Raw genomic sequence first — 27813 nt, 5'->3', positions numbered from 1 at the left:
CAAACTTATTTCACTTGATTTTCCTATGGAAATTCAGGGTCAGAGACTTTCATTTTTGTTTTTAATGATCAGCCATAAGGAGGTGGTAATTAATCCCAAGGGACAACTCCACATATCATTGTTGGCTCCAGCTATTGGTAGGACTGATAAAGGAAACAGAATATGATCCTGCCCCACAGGCTCTGGAGCCAGTGATAATCTGATAATGAGTGCTACTTATTAGCTGCTTTTTCATGTATTTTCTTTGATTTAGAGTCCAGACCCTAAATACCAATTTGTTCACATTATCAACAAAACAGTTTGCAAGGCCTTTTGGAGACCAAGCAGGCAAATGCTTCCAGACTCCTCTGCAGTTCTTATTTTTCTGCTCAGAACTCATTTGTCTGCAGCAAATTTGGGTGACAAGCCTGAGAAAAGTCACCTTACATGCAAAGCCAGGCATTAAATGGACACAGACAGTGCTGCGCATTCACCACGTTTTGATGATTACCAGGGGCCTCTGCTCTCCTGACAATTAAACCTGAAATATTGTGACAGCTGGCATGGGAGAAGGAGAGAGGGATGGTAGGAGCTGAACATTTGGGTCTCAAAAGTGAAGGCAAAGAGCGAGAACCGTAGGCTTAGACCATTTTACAGCTGAAAGCAGTGAGTTAGGTGCTTAACTTCAGACATCAGCTGGAAAATGACCTCAGTTTTCTTATCTGTAAAATAGGTCTAATTCTATTTGTCTTCCTCCAGGGGAGCACGATGCATTTGGGTTGCTAATGGCTTTGGATGCTCCAGGCTTCTTAGGAAATATGAACTTCTCGAGAGCAGTGATGGAACTGTGATAAGCATAGGTTCACCCTGCAGTATACAATATGCATCTCATCCATATAGGATGCTAATGCCAGTTTAGAATGGAAAAGCAAGTCCTGAACAGATATTTTTCTGAATTAGCAAAGACTAGAAGGGTTAGTGGAGTTTGAAAGAATTTCAAATGAGGAATCAAACTAGACTTTATTGGGCTTGGTTATAAAAGTCCCCAGGAATCTTTAAAGGGAATGAGAGTGTTGAGGCAGTCCCTTGACTTGGTTATACATTTGTTCATTATTTATGTAATATTCTGACCTACCTAAAACTTTCATTTGCACATGTAGTTCTTGATTAAAAGATTGACTTTCTTCCGCGTGTGTTGTGCAGCACTCCCAATGCAGGTCCCTTTTAATAATCGGTGCAACCATATATGATGAACAAGGTACCAGGAGGGACTCAGAGGATCTCTTAACACATCTATTTGTAAAGCGCTCCCAGGTGGTTTTAACAGTTATGGATGACAATAGATGTTTCTGATTCTAGGATATGCCCCAGGATAGTGACACCCAAGGATAGCGAAGCCAAATCTAGCCCAGAAGAAGTTTTGGTGATGGATAGAGTTTTGGAGATGGATAAAGTTTTTGGCTAGGATACAGATAAATTTCTTCACAGTAGCTGGCACAGTGCTATGCTTGTCTTCCCAAGTTACCATTATATATGGCAGAGCCTTGCCTTTTCAGGGATGGCCAAACATCTGTAAGCTGACGGAAGTAGTGAATGGATTTCTTATTTTGCTTTGCTTGTGTACCTGGCTTTTGATTTGCCTGTTAAATCATCTTTATCCAAACTCATGAACTTTTGCAGTTTTACCCTTTCAATTCTCTCCTCCATCTCACCTGGGAGGAGTGATCCAACAGTTGTGCAAGGGTTAGCTGCCTACCAGGGCTAAACCACAAAAATGGGTTAATTTTGGAAATGCCATGATTTAAAATAACAGGTACTTTCAATGATGAAAAATCATTAGGACACACAACTTTGTCTTAAAGTCAGGTACACAGTCACTGAGAAAGTGAAGGGATTTTAGTCCTTTCATCCAGTAAGCATAACCTGTGACACCTGCCATCTAATGTCCTTACAAGCATCCACCTACAAACCTGTTCCCATTATTGGTTACTAAAATATACCTTCCTTCGGGTTCTTATTATATGTATATGCACATACATATCTGCTGAGAGTAGTTCAGAGTAATGTAGAGTAATTTCAGTTGGAGGTAACCTTTGGAGACCTTCTAGTCCAACATCCTGCTCATGGTAGGGCCAAGTTTGAAGTAGAATCTAATTAGGGAATTAGATCAAGTAGCTCAGGGCCCTGATCAAATCAGTTCTTAGTATCTTCAAGGATGGAGTTTCCTCCTGTGCCAAGGTTTGACTAAACTCATTGTAAACGTTTTTTTCCAAATATTTAAACAAAATTTCCTTCTTGTAACATGGACCAGAACCCTAGGATGCTTCAATTTGTTTCTTTAAAGGGCTTCTTCTATGACACTGCGAGAGCAAAAATCTCTCTCAGGCCACACTCCCACTTGCAAAATAGAAATAACATTCCTTAACAGACACCCTTTTCTGTCCATTTCCTCTATAGAGAACAAAAGTATCTGGGGATGGGCAGTCTAGCATTTAGTGCAAAGGGTCTCTAATATAGCTCACACTACCAGATAATTCCATAACAAAATGCTAAGTGATCACAATAAGAAATATGACAGAAGTGTCCTTAGATGCTTTGGTTTCCAAGAAATTTGGCTACTGCAAACTTTCAGAAATATTAAAGTCCACTTAAATCCACAAAGATGATACTCAGTTACAGTTTTGAGAGAAGGTTATAGGTATACTTTTAGTAAAATCTAGTGTCCATATCAGAAAAAAGCCCCTCAGAAATCACTCCTATCTCCACACTGATATAACTTCAAAATGCCACACATGAAGCACTCCAGCATCATTAATACTGGTGTGCAGTGTTGATTTTCATGTTGCAAATTTGATTGAAAACAGGAGTTTATCAGTGAAATGCTGAAATAGTCTTGAATATGGTGAAGTGAATGAGTATAATTGCTGATGGGTTCTTTTTATTATCAAGGAGTCTTGATTATAGCTTCATAGACTTAAATTATGGCAAATCTAGGACAAGATCAATTTAGTATCTAAGCAAATATTTATATGAAGCTGGAGATAGGCATATATTGATCTGCTTATAAGGAACATAATTCTGTCTGCAAAATGCATTGGCATTGAGCAGGACTCTTTCTCCTATGTGCTTCCTCAACAGCAAGGAGCTGCAAGTTATGAAGAAAAAAGAAAACACAATTTGGGAAGCCAGAGGGCTCATCCCAGTCAAATGTGGCTGCAAATCTAAGCCAGTGGTTAGGATCACCCTTTAGATGGAGAATGGCTAATGCCAAGGTATGCACTGTAGATAAATTGATAACCCGTTCATGTAGTAAGTTAGAAATTCTGCTTGAAGGAAAATAAAGGATTCTGAGGGTCTATTTGTCAAATTCACAATTCTTCATAGGCAACATCACCCAGGGCAGGCCATCAGCTGCAACATCACGAGTCTCCCAGCATTCGTAAGAGGTCACCTTGATATAAAGTAGAAGAGTGTTCCTGATTTGTGGGATGAAGGAGGATCCCTATGAAATGGTGACCATCCCCACCAAAGGCTGTTTTTGTTGGAGGGAAAGGCGAGTGTGGGGGCAGGGCAGAGAAGAGGTTGGATTACCTTTTGTTGCATTTGACAGTTGAAAAGGCCCTGGTGAATAATTACCCTTAAAACTAACAAACAAATAGAAAGAAAAAAATGCATAAAAAGAGAAGAAAAAACCCCTTGAGCCTTCCCCATCCATAACAGCTCCCTTCCAAATGAAAACAAAATAAAAATAACTTGTAGGGGAAAAAATAACTTAATTTGACTTTCCTTTCTGCTTTGGGTAAGTGTACAGACACACTCACATTTATATGTATACATACATACATATATATATATACACAATTGGAAGGTCCCCACTGTCACAGTCATCTTAAACTTTGCTAAGCTTGATCCATTCAGCAGCAAAACTTATGCAAAATGAAATAAAAAATCAAGGGAAACTACAGCAGCAAAAAGTGCACCCTTGATTGAAGATCCCATTGTTTTAGCCACAAAAGAACCATTCCTGGTGAGCAGCAGTTGTCATCTGTTTTGCATACTCTTTATTTTGCTCTTAATTGGCATTATATGGAAACTTATCTAGAAGGCCATGGGAACCAAAAGGCATCCCTTGCCCCCTCCTGAACAAGCAGAACCAAATTAAAGCACAATTATCTCTCTTTTGCTATTAGCATCCTCCACTAACAGAGAGACACAGATAGGAGAAACACTGGTGGTCTGAGAGCAGTCACCTTTTCTTATGAAAATTTTTGTAAAGGTCATAAAGAAAATAAAGGAGGCAAAAGTGGTCCAGGCTTTGGTGAGCTGAAGGGCAGTGGGTTTTTAAAATATTTGATCTGGATTTCTGGATGATTTTCTAAATACCTTTATTTTCACCAGGGAGTAACTGACCTAAGATTCAAAATGCACTCATAGAGTTTGGATGTAAGCCTGGAAAAATAAAGGAGATGACCAAAGAAGAAGAGGAAAAATAGACACAGGTGTCTTCCCAGAAAGTCCAAGCTACCTCAGAAAGCTATGAAATTGATAATTCCACTACGGTTCCTCTGGCACAACTATGGGAAAACATCTCACAAGAAACCAAAAGACCCCTTTTCAAACTGGAGCCCAGAGTCAACTCTTAAATCCATATTCTGCCGCTAATATTGCAGAGCTATGGCCTACACATGAATTCCTGCAACCCTGACATCCACATGGGTGGTCAGCACTCCAAGATGATTACGACTTGAAGAGGGATCCAATGACATCATTCCTGGGGTTTTTGATACAATGTTTGAGGTGTACTTGGAGAATGAACGCCCACCACTGATCTCAGTTACAAATACGCCTGGCTGTGAGAAACTTCAAAGATAGCTCCGCATACCTTCCGTATCAGAAGCCTTCCCCAAGTCAGCAAACATTTGCACTACCACTCATCCTGTCTCATCAGCAGATACTAAGAATATGCATGTGTCAGGAAACGTCATGCATTTTATCGCTTCAGCAAGTCATGCCATCACAAAGCAGTACGTGTCCCACTTGATTCCTTCCATTTTCCCCTGGGCTGATAAGTACAGCCTTTAAAAAACTGAGCAAGGAAACAAACAAAGAAGCTGCCTTCTTTTTTCTTTTTTTTTTTTTTTTTTTTCTTTGGGATATTCCACTGCTTTATTTTCAACATGTGAAAGGTGCAGTTTACATATAAAGAAGAATCCAGTGCATCAAGGTGAAAAGCAGAATATTCCTCTTAAGTGCTTGTCTGCTGCCCCAAGGTTTTGTCAGAAAATCCCAATTTTTAAGAGGTTCAGTTTTACAGTCATTGCATAGGCTTGCGAATTGATTTAATTTCCAAATCAAGTTAACAGAATAATGCCTGGGAGGATGGTTTTTAGGATGCCATCAGCTCTTTGACCCCTAGAGCAGGTGTCCCACTTTCTTCCCTGGAGAGCTCAATGCTGCAGCTACACAGTTCTTCTGCCTGAAGAGAAAACCATGTCAGTGCACATGTGTTGTTTGCTTTTGTCATGGCACCCATGCTTTTTGATTTTACCACAGTTGGCCAGTGCAATGGGAGGGAGAGAGACAATGTCCCTTCTCTAAGAGCCAATGGAACAGATGTGGCTGCTGCAGACTGTTTACATAAGCAGAGAAAACAGTTCTGCCAATGGATTTATTCCCAGTTTTGTTGGAGCTCCTGTTAGTTGGGTAAGTGTTCTAACAGATCACCAACAATTGGTAAGGAATTGGTTAAAGAGATCAGAAGATCAAAGAAAAGGGAACAATGTAGAAATTATACCATTGCATTTAACTACAAAAATACAAAAATTTCCCCTGTGCCCTCCCATCATGTAATACCCAGAGGCTGCTCTGAGAGCAGTGGAGCAGGATGAACAAATCCCTGTCTTCCAGCGCCAAGATGAAACCTGCAGGGAGACAGCTGCAGTGGAAAGCATTGAAATTAATGTCAAGCAATAGATGAGATTTTGGTGGAGATTTTGATGAGATTTATTGCTGCAAATGTTTCCCCTGGCAAATGTCACACCATTAAAATGCAACCCACCCCCCCCCCCCAACAGAATTAAGAAAATAAAGAGAAACTCAAAAACACTGTCTAGATAAATGACATCTTGAAACTCAGTCCTCAGACAATCAGGGTCATGGATGGTCTCCTTTGTAAGGAAGTGTGTAAGAGAAGTACTAAAAAGTTCTTTCACCTCATCAAGGCCTTCACCTATGAATCCAGAGCACATGTTTTATGGATAGCAAGGATATTTTGCCAGCATCCTTTGGGGTGTGGCTGAGTCTAACTGGGAACAGTCCTTGGAACAAATTCTACAGCTGAGCACTGCACAGAACAGCTGCACTACTTTTACACACAGTCTAATACAGGTGAATCAAGATCCTGTAAAAGTAAACAGCATATTCTGCATTTGCCTGTTGAAGCTCCTTGGGAAGCCTCTCCTGCTCTGTTCTTAATGGGAGAGCCAGAAGAATTACTCCTTAGTGCCTGGTAATTACACTTAAAAGTGCCAGTTCCCTGGCACAGACAGCAAAAAGTGAGGATTGCAGGTGAATTGCGTGCTTTCCTCAAACAGGGCAGCAACTCTGCATGAGGCTGGCCAACCTAATTTTTATTTTCCCCAAAGAACTGGATGCTCTGTAGGTTTGAGTGCATGCCTTAGGCATGCACCCGCCTTCCTCTCCCCACAAGTACCTTGTATTTAGCAATCCTCCACTTCAGGAGCACATAAATATTACCAAACTGATGATTGTCTATAATTGTCACTGGTAACACTATGCTGTTATTACAAAATGGAGTTGGGAAAGAATCTCACCTGTTGAAGTATATTTTAAATTGTCTTCCATATTTAAGCCTGTCCTTCATGTTAGGGTTTAATAGGACTCCTCACAGGAGCTAAACACATGCTGGAGAGTTTTGCAGCAGCAGTACTCAAGGGTGCTTTTATGTACCAGGTGAAGACAGATCTTATAACTCACTTTCATTTATTTTTCCATACTTCTGTTTTGGGTTACCCTGTTGCATGAGAAATGAATGCCCCTATTCACCTTCTTGTTTATTGTGCCTGATGATATGCAGGGGCTCCTTAACCCCAGTGAGAAAGCATACAAAATACAAACTTCCCCAGGAGCAGAGTTGAGGATAGAGTCAGACACAGTTGCAAAATTAGCATTAAAATGAGATGAAAAAGCTCAGTATTTTTAACGCAGAAACATTTTATGCTCTCCAGCAAAATGGAAACTATGCTAATGTGCCCCAATGCAAACTTTGCTCCCTTTTTCCACTGTCACCCCAACCTATAAGTCAATGTCTGATTAGAACCTGTAAACTAAAACAAGTCTAACTTTGGATATCCAGAGCATTTGAAAGCTTTACCATGAAAAAAATGAGTTTACTTCAACCAACATGAATGAGCAAAAGCATCTTCCAGTACCTAAAGGTGTTATTGGAGAGGGACTTCTGACAAGGGCATGGAGGGTCAGGACAAGGAGGAATGTCTTCAAACTGACAGAAGGCAGGTTTAGATTAGGTATTAGGAAGAAATTGTTCACTATGAGGTGGTGAGGCACTGGTGCAGGTTGCCCAGAGAATGTGTGGCTCCTCCATCTCTGAAGTGTTCAAGGCCAGGTTAGATGGGACTTTGAGCCACTTGGTCTAGTGGAAAGTGTCCCTGCCCATGGCAGTGGGGTTGGAACTCGATGATCTTTAAGGTCCTTTCCAACCCAAATCATTCTGTGATTCTGTGATTTTATGAAAAACAAACTGGGATGAAAATCCCTGGATTCATGGTTCCCACCGGAGCCCATAGTGAAGTCAGCTTTCTGTACCATGGCTGTGGGTGACTAGCCAGGGCTTGCACACAGTTCCCAGGGGTGGCACATGGCACTGTAGGCTGTGCTGCTCAGTCAAAGCTTCAAAGTAAGGAGTGTTGAGGAGCTTTGGCCATGGTACAGCGGGGTTCAAACCTGCTTGAGGACAATGCACCTGGATGGATCAGCCTGTTCCTGGGAGTGGGTGGTGTGGGCAAATGGTATTTCACTGTGCAGGCTGTGGGTTAAGCCTATGCCAATAACGCTCTCCAAATAGCAAGTAGTTTTCAGCAGGAAGATGCTATGATATTTTGGTGTATTTGTTAAACCTACACGGAGATGAGCAATAAGTATCCCTAGGGGAAGATTTTTCTGAGATACATCACATCTGCAGCTAAGGACAGTTCCACTGCTATGAAGTTACCTCTTTTTTCCAAACAGTGTAATGATGAGATCTTTGTTATTACATTGCTGTTGTGTATCAATTCTTTGGAGGGTGTGAGATCACACTTCCTGCATGTCACAACAGGAGGAAGAAAACCTGGGCTGAAAATAGATTTCTTCAGCAAAGCAAAAGAAAAAGAAAATCTGATGTGTCCAAGAAATACATTGCAATTAATTCCCAGTTCTAAACAGGGACAAAACGACTGACAGACAATGTACAAACAGTCCTCGTAATAAACTTCTGAGTTCATACTGATTTCCACACCCACCCCCTACTCCACTGCACATTCCACAGCCAAGTTGCTAATTACAACCTTCCTATTGTTTTCTAGTTCCTTATCTGTCAAATAATGGGAGGGGAAAGGATTATGAAAACTGATGCACTTGACAGCAAAAATAAATAAGCAAACGAATACATAAATAAATAAATAATGCATCTACTAGTCTCCAACACAAGTCTATTCTATTCTTCCTCCAGCATCTTGAGCCAAACTTCAAGGGTTGTTCAAGAAAAATTATGATTTGGCACCTCAGAAAATAAGAAATAATTATCAATTAATGCTTAATTAACACGGCATGACATTGAATAAACAGAACCTTTAAAAGGATGTCTCTCTGTATTGTGGGTTGAAACAAGATGCCTGTGGGAAGAATGAGCAGCTCCATAGTATTATATAACATCTCTATAGTTATAGTACCTGGAGGCTTTAAGTGTCTCATGAGCCTGACCTGTTAGATACTGTATAAATAGACAGTTGATAAAGATGCTTATCTTGGATTTGTAGTGTAAACAAGAAGATATACCGCATAGTTCCTGTGACAGGTTGATCAAGGCTAAGAAGACAGGGGACTAAAGAAAATTTGAAAAGACATACACATTATCTAGCACTTTCTAATTAGCTGGGAAAGGGGAACTTTTTTACAAAACCTTATTACCAAAACCTTATTCATATAAAGTGCTTGCACAAGTCCCCAGTATAGAAGAGTTGCCTTATGGTGTTTAAAAGGAAAATAGAAAAGAAAAAAGTGCACAGCAGAATTGTATGACAGCCAGAAACAACAGCCAGCATTTTCAAGTTGGACAACCAAATTCCAGTTAGCTAATGCTCCCTTTCATCACCTGAGTAAGAGTAGTCTGGTCAGCAATGAGCCACAGTTTCCATTGAGAGATGCAAGCGGACAGTAACTCCTAAAATCATCTTGTTTCCTGATCCATGTTGGCTGCTCCAAGTCAAAGATATTATCTGAAAAGCACCCTAAGAAATACTCTACATACCCTGAGGCATGTTACTCCTTTTAATGACACAATAAATAACAGCCTTCCCTAATTTGTACTGTCATATTCATCTTCTGTGTGCATTGAAGAGGGCCACGAAGTTGATCAAAAGACTGTAGCACCTCTCTTTTGAAGACTAGCTGAGAAAGTTGGGGTTACTCAACCTGGAGAAGAAAAGGCTCCAGGGAGACCTTATAGCCCCTTCCAGTACCTAAAGGGGCTACAAGAGGGCTGGAGATGGACTTTTGACAAGGTGATGGAACAAACAGAAATGGGGGAATGGTTTTAAATTGACAGAGGTCAGATTTAAATTGGATATTAGGAAGAACTTCTTTCCTTCAAGGGTGGTGGGACACTGGTACAAGTTGCCCAGAGATGTGGTTCCTCCATCTATGGAAGTGTTCCAGGCCAAGCTGGATGAAGCCCTGAGTCACCTGGTCTAGTAGAAGGTGTCCCTGCCCATGTCAGTTGGGTTGGAACTAGAGGATCTTTAAGGTCCTTTCTAACCCAAAACATTCTATAGTTCTAATACTCAGCAGATAGCACTGGAGCAGCCAACATGGCATACCTGGGAAGCAGCTGTGGACTGGCCCTTGAGGTAGAAATGTGGTTGCCTCACACCTGGCATGACTGACTCCACTGTCCAGTTGGATGTAACTGGGGAAAAGATCTGTGGTTCCACAACAAATAATTGATTTGGGGTCTATTATTGACTCCTTGAACTTTTGTCACTACTCAGATCTGCTGGCAGCAAAAAGGTTATCAAACGCATCAAAGTGGTGAAAAACTGAATAGCATTTTTTAATGAAAAAAATTCTTCATGTTATGTTGACAAGTAAGAATTCACCTTCAGTAAAAAGCCATCTAGATATGTCCCATGAAATTCCCATCTATTAATAAGGAGAGGCTGTCATGCACAGCAACTCCCAGCAATTTGGGAAGTTTTATTTCAGAGATTTCCTCTCCTATTCCTCATTCCATTCGGTTTCCTTTAGGCTATCACCTCATAATACTCTTACCACTTACCATGTAACCTTGACTTTGAAAATACTTCTTTTTCTGACAATTTTTCACCTCTCCTTTTCCTTTTTCTTTTTCTTTGATAACCAGTCTTTATCTTCAAGTGAGATCTTTCTCAGGGCTGACTTCTTGAACCCTTGCTACAGACATAACATTTCAGCTTACACCATCCCTATTACTTTCGTGCCCACAACAGTGGGGTTGAAACTAGATGATCTTTATGGTCCCTTCCAACCCAAATCTTTCTATGATTCTATGATTATGTAAAAAGGTAATTTAATTCCTTATAGGAGCAAGTGGTTTATAGGATATAACTTGCAGGCAGAGTTATCATGCTTTGGGAACTGCCTCTTCTTCTTTATGCCAATACCTGTGTAGTACTGGTGATTAAAGCATTGGTATTCACTAATCACTTCCATTCTACCTTGCAAGTACACATAATTCTTCATCAATTTAATTTAAATATTACTTTATATTCATGGCTTTGAGTTTCAGAACTCCCCCTACCATACCAGTAATTTTAACATTAATAGGAATTTCTTTCTCTCTATTCATCACTCCTGTCAAGACTTTCCAAGCTGAGGTCCAGGTGAAAGGCCCTTAAAGATCATCCCTCAACAACCTTCTCTAGGAAAGCCTGCTTCGATTAGGAAGGTGACTAGACAATCTCCAGTGGTTCCTGCCAACCTCAAATATTCAGTGATTCTTTAATTCGTGGTTCTGCTTCTCTGCTGTTTCCTCGTCATTTTCTGTGTAATAAACAGTCCTAGAACAGTCCTAGAGTTGTTTTCCTTCCATTTTAGGAGTCCCAGCAATGATCTCCAAGCAACCTTCCTTCTTGATCACTGTGGACAATGCCACCATCCTGTCACGTGTGTACCACTGGTATCATCTTCAACTCATACTCCTCTCTCAGATGCCACTTTCCAGTTATATTGAAGCTACATATATATTCTAAGTATGTTCTGTGCATCCTACTTGCAATAATGCCTTTCCTCTCTCTCTCCCCATCTGGGTAAATGTCCTTTCTCAGACCTTATCATTGAACATCTTAATTACTGCAGAATCCCTGTCTTTCACTTACATCACAGAAGTAAATTTGCCCTGATGATATTCCCTGGATACAAAGGCCATTTTTCCAGATATAGCATTGATTTCCCTTCCCCATTTCTATCAAAACTAGGCTGTCTGTATCCAATCAACCCATGCATAGTCCATGTGCTGGATTTTCAAATGAGTGGTTTTGTATTTTCTTCCATGCTGCACTCTCTAAAATCTATAAAATAACCTTCTAGTCCCTTCCTTTCTAAAAAGCTCTGATAGGGGTTAGACTACACTTGTGCTATTAACATCTCCTGTCATACTGAGCAGCACTTTCTTATTACATTCATGGGTCTCCATCTTTCTGTCACTATCCATACTTTCTTGATTTCTACTAAGATGTAAGTCATTTCAAGCAGAGAACATTTGTGTTTCTAGAGTGCCTGGCACAGCAAAATTGAATCCTTGACTGGGATTGTGATGCAAATTATCATTGTCAGATAATAAAAATAGACATAGGTCAGTAATAGACATGTTCTAGAGAAATTAGAGAAATTCCTCAAGACTCCACTTAGAGAAATGTGCTCAAGAAACATTACAACTATCATAATTTGATTTTAAACAACAAAACATAATTAAAGCATCCCAGGTACTGGAATTAATACTCACTTTTTGTATTTGCCCTCTTAGAAATATCTAGGAACAATCCATCAAATGCTTCTTGTAGGATATTGTTTTAACCGAGATGTGTTATTCTCAGTCTACCTGTAAAAATACATAGACATAAAAAAAAAATCAGTGCTTTGTTCAGTGATTTTTAACTTATTTCCTATATAAAAATTAATTAAAACCAACAACTACACAGTTAGACAGGGTAAATAAAATAGTAATCTATATACATGAGGTTCCTGCTGTAATATCATATCAGCAATACTAGGGTATGCTTAGTTATCTCATGGAAATAAATGCATCTGCCAAATATAAACTAAGGTCTTCTGTACAGCACTCAGAATTAAATAGCTGTCCTTGACCAACTGTGCAAACATCCATCCCTTTGCCAAAAGAGAAATTTACTCATTTCCCTACTGTAGTTTAAGGGTTTCAAGTTAACATGGCAATTGTTCCTTTCCCGTTCTGTGATTTTGCAGGCCTCAGAAGATGAATGTGGTTATTTATGTGGTTATCCCAAATATCTCCTTTCTTAAATCTTCCCCCTTTGTTAGAGTGAAATGACCAAGATCTTACACAAAAGCTTCTTGATGTTTCAACTCACATCAGTAAATTATGTCATATCTGAGTTGCTTGTGGCATTGAAGAGCCACAGTTTAAAAGTGATGATGCATGTGTGACTAACCTGTCACACCACAAGCAGCAGTTTCAAAGAAAGTGTAGAACAGCATTGGGGCTCCTCTTCTCTTATGACTCTCATTAGCTGGTTATTCTCAATCCCCTTCTCTTAGCTCCTTTCCTTGTCTCAGGTAGACAAAGTCCCAAAGGGATTGGAAAGGTGGAGAAGAGACTGCAGCAAGAGAGTGTGTGTAGTTTCATTGAAAACCACATTTGCCAGAGCCAGCAGCTTTACCAGGGCACTCATTTAATTTGATATGCTTCTATTTTACATTCACTCTGTTGCACAAGGTCGCGCAGAACAGGAAAAGAAATAAAATTAGAAGCCTGAAAGATGTGGTTACTGTTATAGAGGTGGGCTTCCACGTCCTTTCTTGGCACCCTGTTTCTGCATATATGGTCCAAAATTACATTGACCCCTCATTCTTGCCAATTGTAAATTAATTTTGAATCCAAGTTGTCCATTGAAAAGGTGCAAAGGTCACCTTTAAATAGGTGCTCTGCTTCATTGCCCTTTACTCCATGGTCCACATCCTTTGGCTTCCTCCCATTATTCTGCTTCTTGAAGAACCCTCCTTGCTGCTTATTGTGTTCTCTTATAGATTATTTCTTCTCCACATGCATTTTTCAAACTGCATCTCATTTTGTCATTTCCTGCCTAAGGTTTCTAATCTCTCTGTCTTCACTGATTTATGCAGCGCTTCCCAATTTGGATCATTTGTGATTTTAATTAACATGTACTCTTTTCCTGTCTTTTGCTAATGAATGAAGATATTTAAAGAAGACTGGACTCAAGACTGCTCCCTGATGTTCCCCCACTAGAAAACTCACGCAATTCAACACATTTTCATTTATTATCTCAATTTGCTAATGGCCCTGTGGATGGTTTCTAATCAACATCACAGGGTCCTTATCTAAGCCAATCTGAATTAATTTGTGAGTCTTCTCTCTTGCTGATGTTCACTTCAATGAGAGGGAAAACAAAAGCAGAAGAGGCCATCGCTTACCAGAATGCATTTCTAGGGGATCTGAAAATGTGGAGGAGGAGGTGAGAACAAATTATTCATTCTCCTCTCTCAGAAGCCAGGTACACTTTGAGTCCCCCTTCACCATAATATCTATACTTCTCCTGATTTTCAATATATGTATTTTTAAACTGCTTGACGAGATAGGGAAGTGATATCATTCCCACCTTGAAGAGTAAGTTCCAGCACAGAGAGAATAACAGAATAAGATCTGCTCTACTCCTTTAACATTCATGGTTAGAAATTGAGAGTTTACAGTTGCTCTTGCATTTACACTTGTCTTCTGGAAGGTACTGTGACATGCCTGCCTGTGTATCTCTGGGATGAACCATCAAATGCACCATCAAAGTGATTTCATCTCTTCTTAAACAAACAACAAAAAAAACCCCAAACACCAAACTAAACCAAAGCAAACCGCTATGTTTATATGTCAGTATATACATACATACATACATACATACATACATACATATATATATACACACATATATCATGACCTGAATGCCGTTTTGAAAGAATGGGCCCAAATAATGCCAAATGATTCCAGAAGAAGTGAGAATCAGGTACTCAGAACACATACTCGCTTAATCCAGACCACAGGATATAGAATAAGACATATAGTGGTATCTCTTGGATCTGATCCTGAAAGTTATTTGGGTACCTCCTTCTCACGTAGCTTGTTGTTGAGAAATTTTTGAAGACCTAGACTGCTTTACTTGATCCTTGGTATTTGTATTGTATTTGAACCCAGATCTGCAAAGTCTGAAATGTGTTCCCCACTTAAGGACTTCTCTACTTTCCTATCAAGAGGATAATAATGTCTTGTGGTGGACATCTAACCTCCAGCCACTGCCCGATGTTCCCCAAAAAGTAGGGTCTCGCCTTGACCACATGCACAACCTCCTCCACTGTCACCTAAACAGTCTTAATGTGGTAGTTGCATTTCTTTTGGATAGAAATAAAAAGTACATTTCTGCTACAGAGAGAAGGATTTGGAAAAGTATTCATAGTACGGACATATTAACATGGGTTATTTATTTTCTGAAGTATTAATTTATGTTTCTGAATGAGATCTGAAATATTCTTAGAAACTTCATGTTTATGTGGTTTTTAATAAAAGTCATCAGGATTTCTTTAAAAATTGCCATTATCCCCTCTTCCCTCCCACCCCCCTCACCAATCAAAACTCAAACAAAAAAACCCAAACCAAATTAAACTAAAAACAAACAAAAAAAAAAGAAGGAAAGAAAAATAATGATTAAGGAAAAAGACCAAATATTTTCAGAAGTATCAACAGTCATAAAGAAACTAATCACAAGCTAAGAAATGATCTAAGGGAGAGTATAGGGAGGTAATAACATGAAGAAGACAATTTAGAAAATATTTGCAGGAGGAAAATTTATAAATACTCATTATATCTTTAAATACATGACCAAATTAATATGTATTCTTGCTTCTGCCTTTCTCATTAATATATTTAGTGCAAAAAGATATGCAGGATAAATGTTTGTCACCAATATTATCCTCATATTAGGAAATAATTACACAGTTTTTTCACTTTAAACTTTTAAATGTGGCCCAGTTGGAAATGAATTGCCTTTGACTTGCTAAAAATAAGCATGAGAAACTTAATCTAAGTCCATCAACAGTGCAATTTATACTACACATAACTTTGGTGAGGTGTAATTAACAGTGCATCACAATAATTTATTGTTGGTTTAAAAAGTCTGAAAATCAGGACCTTACAGCAAAATGGGAAAATGGGAAGCTGTATGCCAGGCATATTATTCTGGTTTATATTAATTCAGTTATTTTACCTTTGGTGCACATTCTTCCATCTATACAATGAGAATGCTCCACTGAGAAGGATGCTGAATATCGAACCTTTGACTCAATATAAAATACGAACTCTGAGGCATAGCTGCAATAATACTTCCATTTGCATTATTATGATTAACATTCCTCTGAATAGGAAGCATCCAGTAATATTAGTTGCAGAAATAGTGAGATTCCAATTGTCATAAATCACTGTGCAGTGTAAAGTAAGCTCCAAAAACAGTATAGAAAAACTCCTCTTTTTTTGTGGGTTTTTTTTGGAGTTCATTTCAACCTCATTTTCATCAGGCTTTCTCATTTGTGTCTGTTGACAAGACAGTAATTATGCTTTTCTCTTGATTAACACATTCTTTTCAGTAAGGTCCCAAACAGCTTTCACATGAAAGGTTGAATCCAAGAGAACATGGTTTTTCTCATTAAAGATTTAGCATTCACCCACAGTTAATTTATCATACAGATACTTCCTGTCTCATAGGAATGAGGGTGGCCTTGAAGCTTGATCTGATTAGAAGTTTTCTCCATAGCAATTGAAACGAATGCCTTTTCAATGATGATTATCGAATTTATTTAATAAGCTAAAATACAGAGGGGAAACGGTACACAATTTCTCTACTAAAGCACAGATCGAGTGGAGATTTTGCCTTATTTGAAACAATATCATCACTAATCTACACAATCTTATTGAAACTTTAACTATATATCTATATCTTTGTATCAAGTAAACATTTCCTCCTTCACTATTGTTTCTTTCCTTCACACTGTTAGCAAAACTCAATATTCATTGATTAATCAAAGCAAGCAACCCTGACATTTGGTGCATCAGCTTTCATTCTTAACAGGCATATGATACAATGATTTATTTTGATGTATTACATTGTACCCTAAAGAGCATCCAAAAATAAAAATGTTTTCATTATAAGTGTTGTGAAAACAAGGCATCTGCATCAGGGACCACACACAAGGAGAGAGCAATTTCTCTGCCACCTGTGCTATTTAATCCGGACTTTTGATGGTTGGATTGCTTTGGAGTTTGCTTGCTCGGGGGTTTTCCAGATATATTATTTCCAAATGTATCATATATTCCAAAAGCAACTGAGAGGTTTAAGCGGTGTTCAGTGCTGGAAATAGTTTAGCTTTTCCTGGCTAGCATGCTGCTTTGGTCCATCCTTCATTAACCCACAGTAGGTGAGATGCCCCTGAATTACTGTGGTACCAACTGAATTGCTGATAACAGCGGCCACTTTGCAAGAAAACACCCCTCCTGAGATGGCAATTAGTGCCAACCTCAAAGGCACAAGAAATGGCAGTGGATGGCCTGGCTGCCTGGCTGCCAGTGGGAGGCTGAGGAAAGGTCACGGATATGCCCTCACCAAGGATGTTCATACTGACTACGAATTTCTGGCCAGCAATACTTTAGTGTCCACCTCTGGGCCTGCTCAGAGTGTCCTGCAAAAGCAGTTACATATGTTCTGTAGTCTTTTCCAAACCCAAATAATGCTTTTAGCAGACATTTACCATTAAGCACAAGTTTAAGTCTCACTTGGGACAGCAGAGCTTCAATATATGCCTGAAGTCAAGTGTTCCCTCAAAGGGCTGAATGGGGACAGTCTGAGGAGCTGGACACACTTATGGCCAGGATTAAATACATACATGCATACATAAACTGGTTGCTGCTGCTTCTGATTGTATCTGTGCAGCACATTTCTCTCCACCTCCTTTTCCATTATCATCCTCTGCTATAAACGATGACTGGGGGTTTGCTGTCTGACATGGTGGCTAGGTGGAGTGAGGTGGGAAGCAGAGACAGCGCATGCTGAATGAGCTGAAAAATCATCCTCCCAAATGAAGCCCTGCTCACAGGACAACTTCTCATTATTTTGTTCCCCCATGGAGAACACAAAGGCATGTCTGATGTATTTGGAGATCATAGGCATGTTCCAAAAGGCAGCAAATGAAAGCAGAAGAGGGTCTTGTTGGTTTATTTAGAGGCAAAAGACAACTTTCTGTAAGATGGCATATTCCTTTGCAGTCACTGAAGCCCAACCACCACTATAACCATCGCTGTCTACAACTACCTGAAAGGAGGTCTTAACGAGGTGCAAGTTGGTCTCTTCTCCCAGGTAACAAGCAGGAGGACAAGAGGAAACAGCATCAAGTTGCTCCAGGGGAAGTTTAGATTGGATATCAGCAAAAATTTCTTCACAGAAGGAATTGTTAGCCACTAGAACAAGCTGCTCAGGGAAGAGGGCAATTTTGACCTTCATCAACCAGAACGGCTCCCAGTGGACTGTTTTGCACATCCCAGTCTGTTCTAATTGTGTTGTGGCCATTTAACATCATTTTGTCTCTGATGTTTTTCCGGGTTTGTTTGGGGTTTTTTTAGGAAGGGTGAGACTGATTTTTAAGTGGTTTATAGAGGAGGTTGGAAAAAGGCTACACAGTGGAGACGCATTTTCTCAGTGTCTAATAACTTCAAGTGAAAAATTGCATTTCTAGGAAATGGTAGCACAAGTAAAGGATGTAGAATGTGTCCTGTTGAGTTTTGGCAGAATTACACTTTAATATTCATCAAAGAATTGCAGTCCCATGCCCTTTGCATACCAAACTCTTCCTTCTTACTTGTTACAAGGTCACCAGATATGCTTTGTACCAAAAATTGGCTTTCATGTTCTACTTTTAATTGTGCTATATTTAAGTCTCATTTGCCTGCATATGCTTCGGTCATCATAGATTTATCTCAACTACCTTTAGACATCTACATCATAGAAGTTAAAGAGCTATTAACCTAGACCAACTCAGATGTCTAGTTTTTAGTTGCATGAGTTAACAGTCAATGAGTATCACCTCAAGCCATGTTTTCTCAGTGCAAATGAATAACCAGTCCTTCAGCCATTAGTTTTAATGTTGCCTTGACAAAAGCTAAGCAGCATTTCAGTTATAACACTGTTCAAAATATTGCAGTTGACCACAATAATAAATCTGGTAAATAACTTATTTTATCAAACCAGGAGAACTCAAAGATAAAATACCCAGTTTTGGTCAGTTGGAACAAAGAAACAAGGCATTTCCATCAGCCTAAAATTTGCAACACCAAATGAGTTGCTTCTTTTGTGCAAATTTGATTTATTGAACTTAGATTTCAGGTGGGTGAAGAAATTGTACCAAAATGCAACAGCTTCTGTCTCAAAGTGAAACTGGTCCTCTACTTGCAGAGTTTAAAATTAACATACCCACATTACATTAGCCTAGTGAGGCACTATAACAGGCTGCCCAGAGAAGTAAGGGATTCCCCTTCCCTGGATGTGCTCAAAACCAGGTTGGATGGGGCTCTGAGCAACCTGGTCTAGTGGGTGGCATCCCTGCCCATTGGAGTGAATTGGAACTAGGAATCTTTAAGGTTTCTTCCAACTTAAAATATTCAATGATTCTGTGATTCTATACCCATCTGATCAAGGCTGGCAAAGCAGCTTTCCCCATATGTAAAACATTTCTTTGGATCTTACAGCAAAATTCATTTTCAAATGTTCATAACCCTATCTCAAAATTCAAAGCATTAAAATATGCCTTTTGTGCAGTAGTTTCTCCAAAATAAATATTTTCCCAGTCTACTGTGGAAAAAAAAAAAGAATCTTCTTTGGCTTCTGGATAATTTTTTTAAGCTACTCCTTCATCTCTGGGAAAAAAATATTTTTTCTGTTGGGTTCATTTCATAAGTAAAAAATTTCCCCTGGCCTATTTGAACTGTATATTGTAAAAGAGCTTCTGTATTGCCTAGAAAAAGTATCACAGTGTGTTTCCCAGTTCATAACAGATGTTTCTATAATTGTTGCTCGATTGTTGTCCTGTAATGGTTTCAGGTCTTTCAGCACAGCCTTGACCAACAATGAAACATAATCTGACCATCAATACACTTTTCGTTAAAGCTGTTAAATGGAAGTAATAATCCTTCCTTTTATCCAATGCTGATCTATAACCCTTCCAAAGCTTTGAAATGAAGGGTAATTTTTTTGGCCTTATTTTTTTGCCATTGGGCAGGTAAGCTGACATTGAGAAGTTTAGAGGAGCACAGCTATTGAGCACAAGGATGGAAAACGGGACCCTAATAAAGGCTGGCAATTGTGTACTAAGCTATATGGACCCCATGTTTCTTGCAGACTATGAATACTCCTGCATCTCACCTTACAGATCCAGTCTGGTAATTTTGTAAGTTATTTGTACATCTGAACTTTGACGTACCCTGGCCTGGAAATGCTGAGGAGAATGGAGACTTCCTTGCAATGTTTTTAACCTGCTTGCCACAGATAGCATATTCTCCATAAAAACTCCACTGTGTTTGCAAATTTCTTAAGAGTAGAATAAAAAATGCCAGACACCAATGATTAAGAAGATGACAAAGCAAAAGCTTCCAGTATAATCATTGTCTAATTACAGGTACATGAAATGGACATTAAATAATCTTTTAACACATTTTTAAAAGCTGTTTTCTTAGACATTAAAATATTATGTAGCTGCTGCAGTGGACCAACAGGTATATAGGATTAGATAGTTCTGCACTGCTTGGGGGCCTTAAATGTGTTGCTGAACCGATTCATTAATTTGTAATTGATTTCCTGGTGTAAATCAACTGGTTGTTGCATTAGTGAGAAAAGTACTAAGAGGACAGAGGGCAAGGACACTGTTCCTAAATCTCAGTGCTTCTGTGTTGGGAGGATGTGCTCCTCACCATTGTCTCCTCACTTCCTGGGGGTATAATACTGATGAGGAGGGTGTTGAGAAAGGGGTACATTCAAGGTGGATCACATAGGAACTTATTCCATCTACTGTTCCTCTGCCACTACCTCTGCCTCCAGTTCAATGAGATCATACCCCAAGACATGACAGGTCCGAAGAGGTACAGGCAGTGGTTCACTTGGGTGCACCAAGTGAAAGGCCTGCACCTTTCCAAATCAGCAAAAAAAAGGCCAGATTGGATGTCTAGGTCATCCCAAATGAATTAGCCCTTTAATCCATCAGAGAATACATTCATAACTGTATTCTATCGCCTCAGCCCACAACATGCAACGTCTACCCTGTTGCTGCATGTGTAGTATCCTGTCCTTCTGGCCCTCATGTTGAAGCAAATGTAGGCATGCTGTGATGTCCTTTCTGGAAACCATGGAAGAATTTACCTCCTACATTTAGGCAGGGTATTGACATTTAACAAGGCTCCCCACTGCAAAGGAACAATCAAGGGTAGAGTTATGAAAAAGTTTTCATTTGTGATGAGAGAAGAGGTCTGTGGCCTCCGAATGCCCTTCTCTCTCTCCTTTGCCTATTCTGGAATCCAGGGGTGAATAATTTAGGTACTTTTGGAAAATCCCAAGAATGAGGTGGTATTAAGAAAGGTCAAAGCATGCATTTTGTTTATGTGGCTGGACATAAAAACAGAAAAATGTATCTACATATATATATACATAAACATATGCATGTAGTGAAATTTGCTGTTATCAAAAGAACTACAAGTAGCATATGACGGCTGAACAGCTGGAGGTAGATTGGTATATTGTACTGTACTGTAATGACAGCACAGGATTATTTAATTTCTTCACATAGTCAAAATGTCTCCTTCTCAACTGGAAAGACTGGGGTGAGTGAGCTGCCATTGCTTTTTCCTGGGTACATATGAAGATACTTTTATAAGGAAGATGCTATGGATCAGTATTTTTCTTAATTTCTCTTAGAATAAATAAAAAATGGGCATTCAGGTATTAGCTACACAGAAGAACTCAAATCCCTCAATAATCACCATGAAATGCAAAAATTCCATTCAGTTCCTATCTCTGCTAGAAACAACTTCTGTGTCATGGGAAAAGCCTCATCACTAACCCTTGCTTCAGGCCTTCTTTCCACTCAGTCCCTTAATAAAACAGGAACATGCCCTCTGTCATGTGTTGGGATGGCAAGAAGGAACCTGTTTAATGAGATGCCATAACAGCCTCTCTACCCGACTTGTCACAAGCATCTTTACAGCTGTGCTTGTATCAGGAATAGTTCACTGAATTCAGGAATAGTTCAATGAATGATTTTTTATAACCAGACTTATTATCCTATACTCCCTGCCCAGTTAATAATTTGTATAAAAATAATTATAAATATAAATGTTTCCAGTTTCATAGAAAATTTGCAATTCTCTGTTGGCAATAGTCCCTCTATCCAGGCTTCCTCTCAGAACAATATGTTTTACAAATGGCATTACGGTTTGACTTTGAGCTACTCTTCCTCATTTAATTACCAAGGAAGGTGTGAAGCTAATGTTACAATATTGAGTAAATTGATGGGATCTTTCCCTGCACAATACAGGTTGAATAAAAGCAAAGAATCCTCATGCATCCCCCGTGTTCAGCTTCCTGCACTCTGTCCCTCCTGTATAGATTGGCATTTTATTTCTTATCAATAGATCTCCATAATTCTGTGAATGAGAATGACATTCCTTCAGACCTGGTTTTGTAAAGAAAACCTATATCCATAGGAGCAATTAGTCCCCTGCTGTGAGTTTAGACACGCCAGCTATACTGCAGCTGCTGTCTGTTGCCAGCACTAAATTTTCCTTAGTAGTGGATCAACGTGTTTAAACACTTTGATCTTCTTTATCTCAGCGAGGAGATTTGAAAGCCTCCTGGTTGAATAAGTTTTCTTTTGGGTGAAACTCCATCTCATTCACCATTTCAGTGCTGACCTGTAACATTTGTGCTTTATTTACTGGAGAGGCATCGCCTTTTGAAATGGCTTCTTACATCCCCTGAGAAAGGCTTTTTATTTTCATTCCCCCCCTAACACCAAGCTTAAGTAATGGTACTTCAAACAGCAGATAAGAGGCACAAAGAGGACTCAGTCTTTTTTACGCAGCAGTTCAGAATCATATTAATCTTCATCATGCACTTTCTGATTTTCTTTTCAATCTCCCGCGGTACAGTGTGCACCAAACACAGCTGAGAACTTGCTATTTCGGCTGCCTTATTACTGTTATGCTATGAGAGCTTAAGTACTGTTTGGAATAGATGAGCACAAATGAACTGAAGTGAGAGATCAGGCACATCAGATGTGGGTACAGCAAAGAAGATGATGGGAGACAAGAACTAAGGGCTGGGTTGAGTCTTACCTGTTTTCTCACTTCTCAAGGAACGACAAGTGAACTCTTACTGATGTGAAAGTGCTGAGCAGGGGAAAGCATGGTGTGACTCTCAGGTTATTCCTACAACCACTTCTGAATTCCTGAATTTCCTGTCCAAACTAACTCTCTGCCCCTTTGCCCACCATGGGTTTTGTATAGCTGTAAATGGAAAATCCAACTCAAACCTCATTAATGAAATTACTTATCTGAGCTTTGGACTATAGATTGGTCTAACCCCAAACTGACTAAATTTGCTCTCATATGAATTGTTACCTCCTCTGATAAAGAGGTAACAATTTACATTGCTTGTAAAGCAGATGGAAAGAGGCTAAGGAGAGACCTTATTTCAGCCTTTCAGTACTTAAAGGGGGCTTATAAGAAAGATGGGGACAGTTTAGTAAGACCTGTAGTTATAGGACAAGGGGTAATGGATCTAAACTAAAAGAGTGTACATTTAGAGTAGATTGAAAGAAATGAGCATGGTGAAACACTGGCACAGGTTACCCACATAGGTGGTGGATGCACCATCCCTGGAAACATTCAAGGTCAGGCTGACAGGGCTCTGACCAACCCGATCTAGTGGAAAGTGTCCCTGCCCATAGCAGGGGGGTTGAACTAGATGACCTTTAAAGGTCCCTTCCAACACAAACCATTCTGTGATTCAATGATTCTAGAAGGAACCCAGAGGGTTTATGTGATATTAAAATTTTCTGGATGTTAGAACCATATTAACAGGGCTGCACTCTTATAAAAATACTTGCTCAGAAATGCAGACAAAGCCTTTTCCCTCACCCCAGTATTTGTTTCTGGCCGTGACACAGAAATCTAGACTAAACAGCATAATTAGTGACTTTTTTCACAAGGGTTTGCTCCCTAGGCATGATTTTAATACCACAGACAATCAGAAGAGTTGGTGGATGGACAGATAACTGAGTCAAAACTTAGGTGAATTTTATTTCTGCTGCAGTTTGAGTGCTCCCACCCTGCACCAGCTGGTTTTATTACGCAGGTGGATGGAATGTGTTCTGCTCCATTTCCAAGGGAGCCACACAAGACTAGCATAAATCAGTCAGCAAGTACCTTGAACCGCATATATTAGGAATGTAAGTGAGAGGAATTCCAAAATGAAGCATGTTTAGACAAAGAGGCAATTATAGCATGGAGAGGAAAGGAGTGTAAAAATTTCAGCTGTAATCAGGGACAGAGCACAGTAGCTGAAGGAGGTGGAAAGTCTAATTCTTTATTTATATAGCCTCATAAATGGGGTGATTTTAATCCCCTGCATATGATATAGTAATATATATTAGAAGTGAATATCACAGACTGATTCCCAAAGAGGATTTAGGAGACTGGTCTTATAATATCCACACAGTTCAGTGAGCCAGATTCAGGTCTCATTTACAAAGGGTCTGCCCAGGTGTGCTTTTATGGACATCAATGGAGTTACACAGAATGGAGGCAAACGATACATAAATGTGGGTTTGCACTGCAGAAATAGGAGGGGTGAACAGAGCAGTTTGTGTCGCTGCATGCTGCAAGCTTGACCATAAAAATGCATTCCCAGTGGGTCAGCACCTGTTTAGATAAATGGTTTGCTTGAAATACACAATGCAGGAGAGCTTGCATATTTATCCATATGGCACTAACACGAACTGCCAGCTGTGGCCAGTCGCCCAATATGTTCTCTCTCCATCTCTGACATATGAAACCATATGGAATCATCTATCCATTAGGAAGAGATCATTTTCAGACAGGAAGGTTTTCTGACACAATTATTAGCTGTGGCGTTCTTGACCAGGAACAGGCTGAAATAGTCAGGAAATAAAAAGGAGGTTTATGTTGTCTTGTTGTCTTAAAGGGTCATGTGAAGTATTTTGTGTTTTTAAATAATTTTTCAAGCTGGTCCTTTTCTTTGTTCGATTTTGTTTTGTTTTGTTTTCTTTTTGTTTTTTGTTTTTTTTTTTTCTTAGAGAGCGCCTTTTATCTCTAAGCTTAATGTAATTCTGCTGCATGGGATGCTTTTCTTCCCACCCATTTTTTTGATGAGTGATCACAGCACATGAGGCTACTGGTTTCCCCTGAGCCCCGGTTTGATTAGAGCCAGCAGACAGGTACGTGACTTGCTAGAAACAGTCTGTTTTAGGAGCAACTGCTGAACACCCTATTCGCAAACAAGTGGTCTCAGAACTCTGGCTCAAACAAATTCCTTCTCAAGTGTCCTCGTCTTTGCACACACTGTGGACTTTGCTGTGAACCAATGCTAAACACTGTATATCAGCATAAAATCCAAGAAAAACAGTGTCAAAACAGAGTCACTGGCTGAATTCAATAATATCTTTATTGAGACAGAAAATCCTATTAAGGCAGTTTGCCTGCTCTCAATCTGGAATAACTCGATTACTCTTGATTTGCACCAATGCAAATGAGATGAGCATCTGCCCCCAGAACACTTGCTAGCTATGCTCATTGACATGATCAGAAGTACGGTGTTCCCTATAATCAGCCTTGGTTTACCTCTAATGGATATAAGCAGAGACAAGAGCCTCAGGCGTTTCAGGCTGTGGAGTGAAGAGCTGATCCCTGTCTGCCTGTAGAGTGTGCAGATTATGTATGGAGAATCTGAGAAGCTTATTTTGGAAATTAAGTGGCCCCCAAACGAGCCTGAAATCCAGAAATATTTCTTAACCATAACACTTATAGATACATGACCTCTCCTCCCATGTGCATTGTTCCTCACCTAATCCAGCAGAAACCTTTTTAGTTAAATTAGCATGTGATGAAAATCGGCTCTGACCTGTGGTACAGCACAGACTATCCAAGGAAGAGAAAGATAGCATAATTGCTACTAACTTTAAAAGTAAATTGTAAGTAAGGCATTCTTTGATCTAGCACCCTGGTACTTGAAACAGGGTTTGGGCTCTTATGTCTAGTGAGTACAGATACACCACTCAGTAGACATCAGTTCAAAACTCAGTTGTGCAAAGTTCAGACTCGATAGATGATGCCAAACACAGATGAAACTTTGTAAAGTGATACTGCATTCTACTTAATATAGCAATGCCCATATTCAGTCCTTTCCATCCCCTTCCCTTTTTCTAGGCGCTGGTGATATAGATCCTTTGAAAGGATGCAGATCTGGGTAACAAGTTTTGTCCTGTTCTGCTGACAGTGTCATATCATGTGCTCTGGAAAGAAAGATCAACAACTGCCTGTGGTCCCACCACAGCCCACAGTTAGGGAAGTTAATGGGAAGCCAGGATAAAGACTATATATATATATATATATATATATATATATATATATATATATATAAAAGTAATCTTCATAACAGTAGGTGGGTCTCTACAAATGTCCAGCTGCTTGATTGTGTTTTCTATAGCCAAATAATGGTACTCAAACAGTATTTCCTTTCTTGACAGCAGTACTCTCATAATAGTCATAGACCTGAAAGTGCCCAATGTTCGATGATGGTTATCAGAGCATCAGTGAGAAACACCAACCAAGGACCTTTGCAAGCAGACTAGGAGATACTCACACCATACCAAGGCAATTTAATGCATTTAAGGGGAGATTTCAGGCAACTTTTTCCTGGTTGGCTGGCCATATGCAGAAGGTGATCACCACAAACACAGTGAGAATTCATATAAAACACTTCAGAATATTTTAATGCCTACTTACAAACAACACAAAGTGCCTAAAATGGGGAGCCTAAATCCTCTGCTAGTTAATGCAGACATTTCCAGATAAACTAAGGTACAAAACTAATATTTAACTAACAGATGACATGGATAGCCCAGTGATTGTCCACTTTGCTGACAAAACAAGAAGGCAAAGAGTCAATCTTGCCTAGAGACAGAGCACCAACTGGGAAGCAGGATAGATACATGGATTTGTTTCCTCTCTACATGAAATGAATTCCGTACATTATTTCCAGGCACATTAGCCCACAGTTTTCCAGTTCAGCTAATAAAGGATACTGTTGACCATCTACTAGTCACAAGCAATTGTTCCGGTACTTTTCTCTTTTTCCCATGACCAGGGACACTTTTGTGGTGAATCTGATGCTCATCAGATGTTTCTATATAAGTTTTTCTTTCCCGAGCTATAATACTGAGCAGCACTAGCATATTGGCATCTCAGGAGGTTTCCAGTACTCAAGCAGTTCACTCTGAAGATTATGATCCCAGTTCTTTTTGCAGTCATTTGTTTATTTTCATGACATCATGACAATTGTTCTCCCACCGATGATTTGCCTTTCTTTGGTCCTGTAACTGCTTATACCCAATAGCATGTCTTTATCATGCATACCTGACATATTTTAAAACATCACGTGCAAGCGTCTCACCAGAGGAGCAATTTAGCTCAACTCCATGCAATGCCTTAGTAGTTCAACCCATTACTTTCCCAGATTTAAATCCATAGCAGAAATTTTCTCACACATATTTGTCAACTACCAGCTACCACTGGCTCTGACATTTATATCTCTACTTTAGACTACAGTTCAGATCAGAAAGCTTCTTAAATCTACAGAATGCATTAAATAGGACTATGGAGATCATAATCAATCAGGAAGTGATAACATGAGATAATAGATATGCTTTGATGCATCTCTATGTACAGACAGAAGTATCTGTATTTAAAAAATATAGATACGTAGAAATATTCTACATAGCCACCCAAAGTTTATAAATCATCATTTTCTGCTTTCATAAATGTATTTGAACAAAACATCCCCAAAATCCAGCAAAATTTAGAGGTCAGTGTTCCAAACTGGCATCTTTGCTGGGAATCGATAGGATAATTTGCTTTGTTCAGACTTTTTCTATATTTCTACACCTACTGCAAACAGGTGCTATGCCATTGGTGCC

The 27813-nt window shown here is 39.4% G+C and overlaps 1 protein-coding gene across 10 annotated transcripts in view; it reads right to left on the bottom strand.

Moving 5' to 3' along the window:
• The window catches only part of TENM4 (teneurin transmembrane protein 4), a 600622-nt gene that overhangs the window by 392357 nt on the left and 180452 nt on the right, over positions 1–27813 (bottom strand). For all 10 annotated transcript variants that reach the window (XM_051778647.1, XM_051778642.1, XM_051778649.1 and 7 more), the window contains one exon: positions 12257–12352. The gene's annotated coding sequence lies outside the window, so the exon portion shown is untranslated. The remainder of the gene's footprint in view (positions 1–12256; positions 12353–27813) is intronic.

This window comes from Manacus candei, unplaced genomic scaffold (genome assembly GCF_025592945.1).
Source record: "Manacus candei isolate 608988 ecotype Guabito, Panama unplaced genomic scaffold, ASM2559294v1 h1tg000014l, whole genome shotgun sequence".
NCBI lineage: Eukaryota > Metazoa > Chordata > Aves > Passeriformes > Pipridae > Manacus > Manacus candei.
The sequence above is the reverse complement of the archived record's forward strand: the minus strand, read 5'-3'. Positions and strand labels throughout refer to the sequence as shown.